At 48.1% G+C, this 7,587-nt stretch overlaps 1 pseudogene; it reads right to left on the bottom strand.

Moving 5' to 3' along the window:
* Positions 1–5,916: 5,916 nt before the first annotated feature.
* LOC140454369 (large ribosomal subunit protein eL19-like) lies at positions 5,917–7,115 on the bottom strand (annotated as a pseudogene).
* Between the last annotated feature and the right edge of the window lie 472 nt (positions 7,116–7,587).

Genomic DNA, 7,587 nt, shown 5'->3' with positions numbered 1-7,587 from the left:
ATGTGCAGGTTAGGGTGGATTGGCCATGGGAAATTGCCCATAGTGTCGAGGGATGTGCAGGTTAGGGTGGATTGGCCATGGAAAATTGCCCCATAGTGCCCAGGGATGTGCAGGTTAGGGTGGATTGGCCATGCTAAATTACCCCTTAGTGCCCAGGGATGTTCAGGTTCGGGTGCATTAGTCTGGTGTAAATATAGGATAATAGGGTAGAAGGAATGGGTCTAGGTGGATTACTCTCAGTGGGTCAGTGTGGACTTGTTGGGCCAAAGGGCCTGTTTCCACACTGTAGGGATAAAAATCAAAATGCCCTGGGAAGGAACATTTCCTGATGACCAAGTGTTGGTCCATGTGGTGAGTACAGGTCTCCTCCCCAGTATCCATGGGTGATACGTTCCAAGACCTACCGTGGGTAGTAGCGAAATCTATCATTTAAATGGGAAACCTACCTGCCTGGAATTATTTCTGGAATGTTCCATGTCATATATTTGGTCCCCGGTAAACTGTGGATCACTGAAACTGAATCCGGGGATCGGGGAGGGTTGTACCATATCTACATTGGACAGTTCCTCCCCCAAACCCCACCCCCAGGCGAAAAAAAACATTGAGGGGGAAGGCAAAATTCCCACATCCGTAGGCTCCAGCGTTCCGGATAAAGGGGAAAGAAACGTCTGGATCTTTCACCTGGCCATCGGACGTCCCAAAATGCACCACTGCATGCCCTACTTGTAGGAAATGCAGCCAATTCGCTCACGGGAAGCTCCCACAAATGGCAGTGATTGTGCAGTGCCCGGAACCAGGTGGATCCTCTTGACCGTGAGTTCCCTGATTGGGGTTGTTAAACTGGGGTCAATCAGGGAACCCTAGCTGACTGATATATACCAGGAGTGTTCACTCAGCATTGCCCTCTGATGTGAAGGGCCCTGCTTGTCACTGGCCACTCGGGTGTTTCCTTTCTCCTTGATGGTGGAACGTGACTAAAGTTTTACACACTCATTCATTCACTGTTAAAAAAACGTAAAAGATTTTTAAAAAGAGAAAAATAAATCAATAAATAAATATGAACAAAGAGACCTTGGAGTGCAGGTTCGTAGCTCCTTGAAAGTGGAGTCTCTGGTAGATAGAATAGTGAAGAAGGCGTTTGGTATGCTTTCCTTTATTGGTCAGAGTATTGCGTACAGGAGTTGGGAGGTAATGTTGCAGCTGTACAGGACATTGGTTAGGCCTGGGATCAGAGAGTCCAGGACCAGAGGGCATAGGTTTAGGGTGAGAGGGGAAAGATATAAAAGAGACCTAAGGGGCACCTTTTTCACACAGAGGTTGGTGTGTGTATGGAATGAGTTGCCAGAGGAAATGGTGGAGGCTGGTACAATTACAACATTTAAGAGGCATTTGGATGGGTATATGAATAGGAAGGGTTTGGAGGGATATGGGCCAGGTGCTGGCAGGTGGGACTAGATGGGGTTGGGATATCTGGTTGGCATGGACAGGTTGGGTCTGTTTCCATGCTGTACATCTCTATGACTCTATAAATAAATAAATATATAAGCAGGAGTGTCAGTGAGTCTCCTCGCTCCAGGGACTGGCTCTGAACTGGCTGGTCAGAGCCCATGTCCATGTAATTGAAGGGTGATGGGATACTGGCCTATGTGCAGTTATTTCAGGTTGGATATTTTGGTGATGTTGGCGGAGGGATAGTTATTGGCCAAGATGTTGGGGAAGACCACCTTTGCTGTCCCTCAATATCTCACATAGGATCCTTGGCATGCAGTGTGTTGCTGGAAAAGCACAGCAGGTCAGGCAGCATCCGAGGAGGAGAATCAACGTTTCGGGCCGGAGCCCTTCATCAGAATCCTGCTCCTCGGATACTGCCTGACCGGCTGCGCTTTTCCAGCACCACACTCTCGACTCTGATCTCCAGCATCTGCAGTCCTCACATTCTCCTTGGCATGCAGCCCAGCAAGAAGGCAAGACCTACCGATGACAAAAGTCAGATGGGTTTTTCCAACGATCGACAATGGATTCCTGGTTGTCATTAGACACTTCACTCCAGTTTTTTACTGAATTAAGCAGCTACCTGGGACAAAACGACTAATCTCATTATCCCCCAAGGGAGTTGCTGACGCAGAGATAATATTGGAGAGCCCTGTTAACCCCAGGTTGGTACTTTGACGCTCCAGGAGAAAGTGAGGTTTGCAAATGCTGGAGGTCAGAGTCGAGAGTGTGGGGTGCTGGAAAAGCACAGCAGGACAGGCAGAATCCGAGGAGCAGGAGAGTCGACGTTTCGGGCTGGAGCCCTTCATCAGGAATCCTGCCATGGTAAATGGTACAGACTTTAATTCAATAAAAAGCTGGAGTCTAATGGCAACCAGGACTCCAGTGTCAATTGTTGGAAAAACCCATCTGGTTCCCAAATGTCCTTTAGGGAAGGAAACTGCCATCCTTACCTGGTCTGGGCCTACACGTGGCTCCAGATCCACAGCGATGAGGTTGACTCTTAGTGGCTCTGTGGGGCAATTAGGGATGGGGCAATAAGTGCTGGTCTGGACAGGAAAGCCCACATTCTGTGAATGCCATTCTGTGAAGCAATGGTTTAAAAGGAAATCAGAGCTGCAGGACTGTGGGAGATTGAAGGGGAGCTGACAGGCACTGGGTGACTGTGAGATTTGGGGAGCGGTGCAGTTGTCACAGGAAAACAATCTTGCTTCCAGAACTTTGAAGATGATGAATCTAACATCAGTTGGTGAATCTAACATCATTTCAACTTCTGATGGAGACGGCGATTGTATTGAGGGCCCTCAGGATGGGACATGATGGTGCACAGAGAAAAGTCCATTCCTGTTCTCCTCTCTGCCATTGAGATGTTTTCCTTTACGCCTGGTATTGAACTTTCAACAATTACTGTACTGAGGTATCCAAGAGCTGGCTTATGGAGTCATAGAGCTGTACAGCATGGAAACAGACCCTTCGGTCCAACCCGTCCATGCTGACCAGGAAGTGGTCAGCACGTAGCGTCCTTGAGACCCTTCGGGAAAAGGAGAGGGCGGATCCTGTCGAGCGGTTCCCTGAGCAGACTGTCAAAGCCATTTGGCAGAATGCCTCATCGCCAGAACTTTCCAACAAGCACCAAGACGTGGCTTGGCTGGTGGTGAGAAGGGCTCTGCCTGTGAGATCCTTTATGCACGCCCGGACTCTCTGCCGCACCGCACGCTGCCCTCGAAGTGGCTGCGGGGGGGGACGAGACTGTCACACACCTCCTTCTGGAATGTGCCTATGCAGAGGAAGTCTGGAGAGGAATGCAGTGGTGCTTGTCGAGGTTCGTCCCGAGCAGCGCCGTGACGCGGGACTCCGTGCTCTACGGCCTGTTCCCCGGGACTCACACCGAGACGAACATTAACTGCGCCTGGAGGATCATCAACTCGGTGAAGGACGCTCTCTGGGCGGTCCGAAACCTGTTGATCTTCCGGCTGAAGGAGTTGACCCCGACCGAGTGTTGCAGACTGGCACATTCCAAGGTCCAAGACTACGTGTTGAGGGACGCGCTGAAGCTTGGGGCAGCTGCCGCCAAGGCGCGGTGGGGAAAGACCACCGTGTAAGATCGGCCTGCCTAAAGAAGAACAGGGGGCCCATGCGGATGTTTTTTTGGGCTCTGCTGATGCCTCAGCCAAATATATGTATATGTACAAGATTGAAAAATGCACAGGACTGTAAATGACATTGATAAATTCGAATCTGTGTTTGTAAATGTGGACATATGTATGGCATGATCAAATGTACAGACAATCAAATCATTTTATGAATAAAGTATATTTTTGAAATAAAAAAAAGATATCCCAACCCAATCTCGTCCCATTTGCCAGCACTTAGCCCATATCCCTCCAAACCCTTCCTATTCATGTACCTATCCAAATGCCTCTTAAATGTTGCAATTGTACCAGCCTCCACCAGTTCCTCTGGCAGCTCATTCCACACAAGCACCACCCTCTGTGTGAAAAGGTTGTCCCTTAGGTCCCTATTAGATTGTCCTTATCTCACCTTAAACTTGTGCCCCCTAGTTTCGGAATCCCCCAACCCAGGGAAAAGACCTTGCCTATTCACTCTATCTGTGCCCCTTATGATTTTATAAATTTGTAACATCATTTCTGTGGTATTGCAGTCAAAACGTCTTGAATTCTCTGGTGCGATCAGCCAACAATTATTGTGCATCCCTTAATTCCCCCTTGAGAAAGTGGGGGGGAGTGGGATGGAGGTGAGCTGCTTTCTTGAATCTGTCTGAAATGTAATTCTGCAAATATTTGTGAATAAAGTATATTTTTTGACCATAAAGATCTCCTGGGATATTTCTTCAGCGTGTTTGGGGGCCAGGAGTGTGTTGCCCAGTGTTGCTACCATGGTATAGTATGGAGCCACTAACACTCTATACGTTGACATTTCTCGCCATAAGCTTGATCATGAGAATTTAATCCTGTGCCCCCCCTCCACCCCCTCCACCCCCTCTGGAACAGGGATGGGAGCAATTGGCATTCACTGACATTCTATATAAAGCAAAGCTCATATTTCAGCTCCAGAGTAGCATTCCCCAGTGTGTCTTATTTCACAGAAACTTTCTCTCCCTCCAGTCAAAGACTGTTAAATCCCTCCCTCCTCTGTCTCCTTCCTGTTGAAGACAGTTAAATCCCTCCCTCCTGTTGAAGACTGTTAAATCCCTCTCTCCTTTCTCTCCCTCCTGTTGAAGACAGTTAAATCCCTCCCTCCTGTTGAAGACTGTTAAATCCCTCTCTCCTTTCTCTCCCTCCTGTTGAAGACAGTTAAATCCCTCCCTCCTGTTGAAGACTGTTAAATCCCTCTCTCCTTTCTCTCCCTCCTGTTGAAGACTGTTAAATCCCTCCCTCCTTTCTCTCTCTTCTGTTGAAGACTATTAAATCCCTCCCTCCTGTTGAAGACAGTTAAATCCCTCCCTCCTTTCTCTCCTTCCTGTTGAAGACAGTTAAATCCCTCCCTCCTGTCAAAGACTGTTAATTCACATTTTTAAAAGAGAAAGGAAAGTATGATCCCAAGCTTTGCAAATAGATGCTGACAGCATTAAAGCCAAGAGGTTTTATGCTTGCAGCAGGGTTAGGGTGAGGCTTGAACTCTCTAAACCAGTGGCTCAGTTTCAGAAAGTTACTGCTTCAAGTTCCTCCCTCCCATAAAGATCTCAGCTAGCCTGGTCCACCCCATGTGATACTGAGGGGGTGCTGCCCTGTCAGAGCTGTTATCCTATCAATGGGATGTTAAGCTGACATGTGACAGCAATAAGTCACATGACACCAGGTTGCAGTCCAACAGGTTTATATGAAATCACGAGCTTTCAGAGCATTGTCCCTTTGGGAGAGGCTGGGACGCTACCACTGCACCTCAAGAGCCATTCCCTCGTTTATTTATTGGTAGTGCATTGATCACTCTCTCACCCTCTTTCTCTCTGACACTCCTCCGCTTTGTCACCCCCTTTCTTTCTCTCACTCTCTCTCACTTTCTTTCTTTCTCTTTTTCATTCCCTCTTTCTCTCTTTTTAACACACTCCCTGTGACACCTATTCTGTGACTCTCTTCTACCCACCCCTGTATTTTCTTCCTCCCTGTGTCTCTGCCTTCATCCATAGAGTTATAGAGGCGTACAGCACGAAACAGACCCTTTGGTCTAACTCATCCATGTCGACCAGATATCCTCCAATAATCTAGTCCCATTTGCCAGCACTTGACCCATTTCCCTCTAAACCCTTTTATTTAAGTATGATGAGCAATCTTTAATTTTTTGCCAGTCTGTATAAGAGAAGGAATTATTCCGGAGGCTCACTGAAGATGTTACCTAGTATGGTGATGAAACGTCTGAAAATGAACCTTCCAGCTCAGTGAGCAAACCTACATCCAGACAATGAGTTTATTTTTTAGACTCTTCTTCCTCAGACAGGGTCTTGATGATATCTTCCTTCCTGGCCTGCAGATGTTCCTCACGGTGCCTTTAGGCTTGCTTGGTCCTTGCTCTGTGAGCTTCAACCTGGTCAGCCAATGACCTCTAGGTGGAAGTGAGGCCTGCAGATGCTGGTGATGAGAGTCAAGATTAGAGTGGTGCTGGAAAAGCACAGCCGGTCAGGCAGCATCTGAGGAGCAGGAGAATCGACGTTTCGGGTAAAAGCCCTTCACCAGCAAAGCCAATGATGTCTTGTCTGCCTTCAGCTTGTGAATGTGCACCGTCAAGATGTGTTTATTCTTCAACACGTGATACATGGGGCGATTAATCTTCTTAGACTCCCCGTATCTGTGAAGCAGACACCTCAGAATTCTCATTCTCCTCATCTCGGCCAGTTTCTCTGGCATGCGGGCTTTAGCAGTACCCTTTCGCTGACCATTGCCCATCTGCCAACCCTTCCTCCACGCAAAGGTATTCTTCCTGCATTGTGTGTACAGTGACTGGCTTGCGGATGATCAGACCACCTTTAACTAATTTTCAAATCAAAGTTTGGTAGAAGATTTGTAGCTCGGGTGCTCGTTGTTGTGGTTCTGTTCGCCGAGCTGGGAATTTGTCTTGCAAACGTTTCGTCCCCTGTCTAGGTGACATCGTCAGTGCTTGGGACTCAGTAATGGCACTCATCCACAGACTCTATCAACAAACACATCAACCTGGACCCAATATACCGGCCACTACAGTGGACAGCTCGAACTGACAACCGGAAGTGGCAGAGACAGGCCACTATAAATGCCGGAGGAAACATCACAGAAGCGCTTCACAGGAGGCTCCCAAGCACTGAGGATGTCACCTAGACAGGGGACGAAACGTTTGCATGATTTTCAAATCCATTGACAGGAACTGGCGTTGTCAATCAATAGACAATAGGTGCAGGAGTAGGCCATTCAGCCCTTCGGGCCAGCACCACCATTCATTATGACCATGGCTGATCATCCACAATCAGTATCCTGTTCCTGCCTTATCTTTAACCCTTGACCCATAAGAGCCCATAACCCTTGATCTTGAAGAGCTTTACCAATCTCATTTGTTTCGTTGGGATCCAGCCATACCTCCTTCTTACCGCATCACAGAATGCTAGAGGCAAACCTCTTCTGTAGCCTGAGCATACTCATGGTGTCTCCTCACTAGCCTCTATACCCTCCCTATTCATATACCCATCCAGATGTCTTTTAAATGTTGTAACTGTACCAGCCTCCGCCACTTCTAACTTGTTGTACACACACACCATCATCTGCATGAGAAAGTTGCCCTTTAGGGCCCTCTTAAATCTTTCCCCACTCTTCCCTCCCCCCCCTTCCCCTCACCTTAAACTTAGGCCCTTTAGTTTTGGACTTCCCCATCTTGGGGAAAGACCTTGGTTACTCATCCTCCCCATGCCCTTGCCAACCTCTACCTTCTACAGCTCTCTCTGACTCTCGCCCTCTCTCTAAGTGCGACTCCAGACCTCAAGCAGATGCCAACGGCCAAGACATCTCACACTTGGTCGATCTCGCTGATGAGGAAACCAGGAATGAGAGTCAGTATCAATCTGAATCAGCAGTTCTCCACAGTAAAACGGGACTGGAGGGACAGAGGGGGAGTTGA

Source organism: Chiloscyllium punctatum, chromosome 29 (genome assembly GCF_047496795.1).
Source record: "Chiloscyllium punctatum isolate Juve2018m chromosome 29, sChiPun1.3, whole genome shotgun sequence".
Taxonomy (NCBI): Eukaryota; Metazoa; Chordata; class Chondrichthyes; order Orectolobiformes; family Hemiscylliidae; genus Chiloscyllium; species Chiloscyllium punctatum.
The sequence above is the reverse complement of the archived record's forward strand: the minus strand, read 5'-3'. Positions and strand labels throughout refer to the sequence as shown.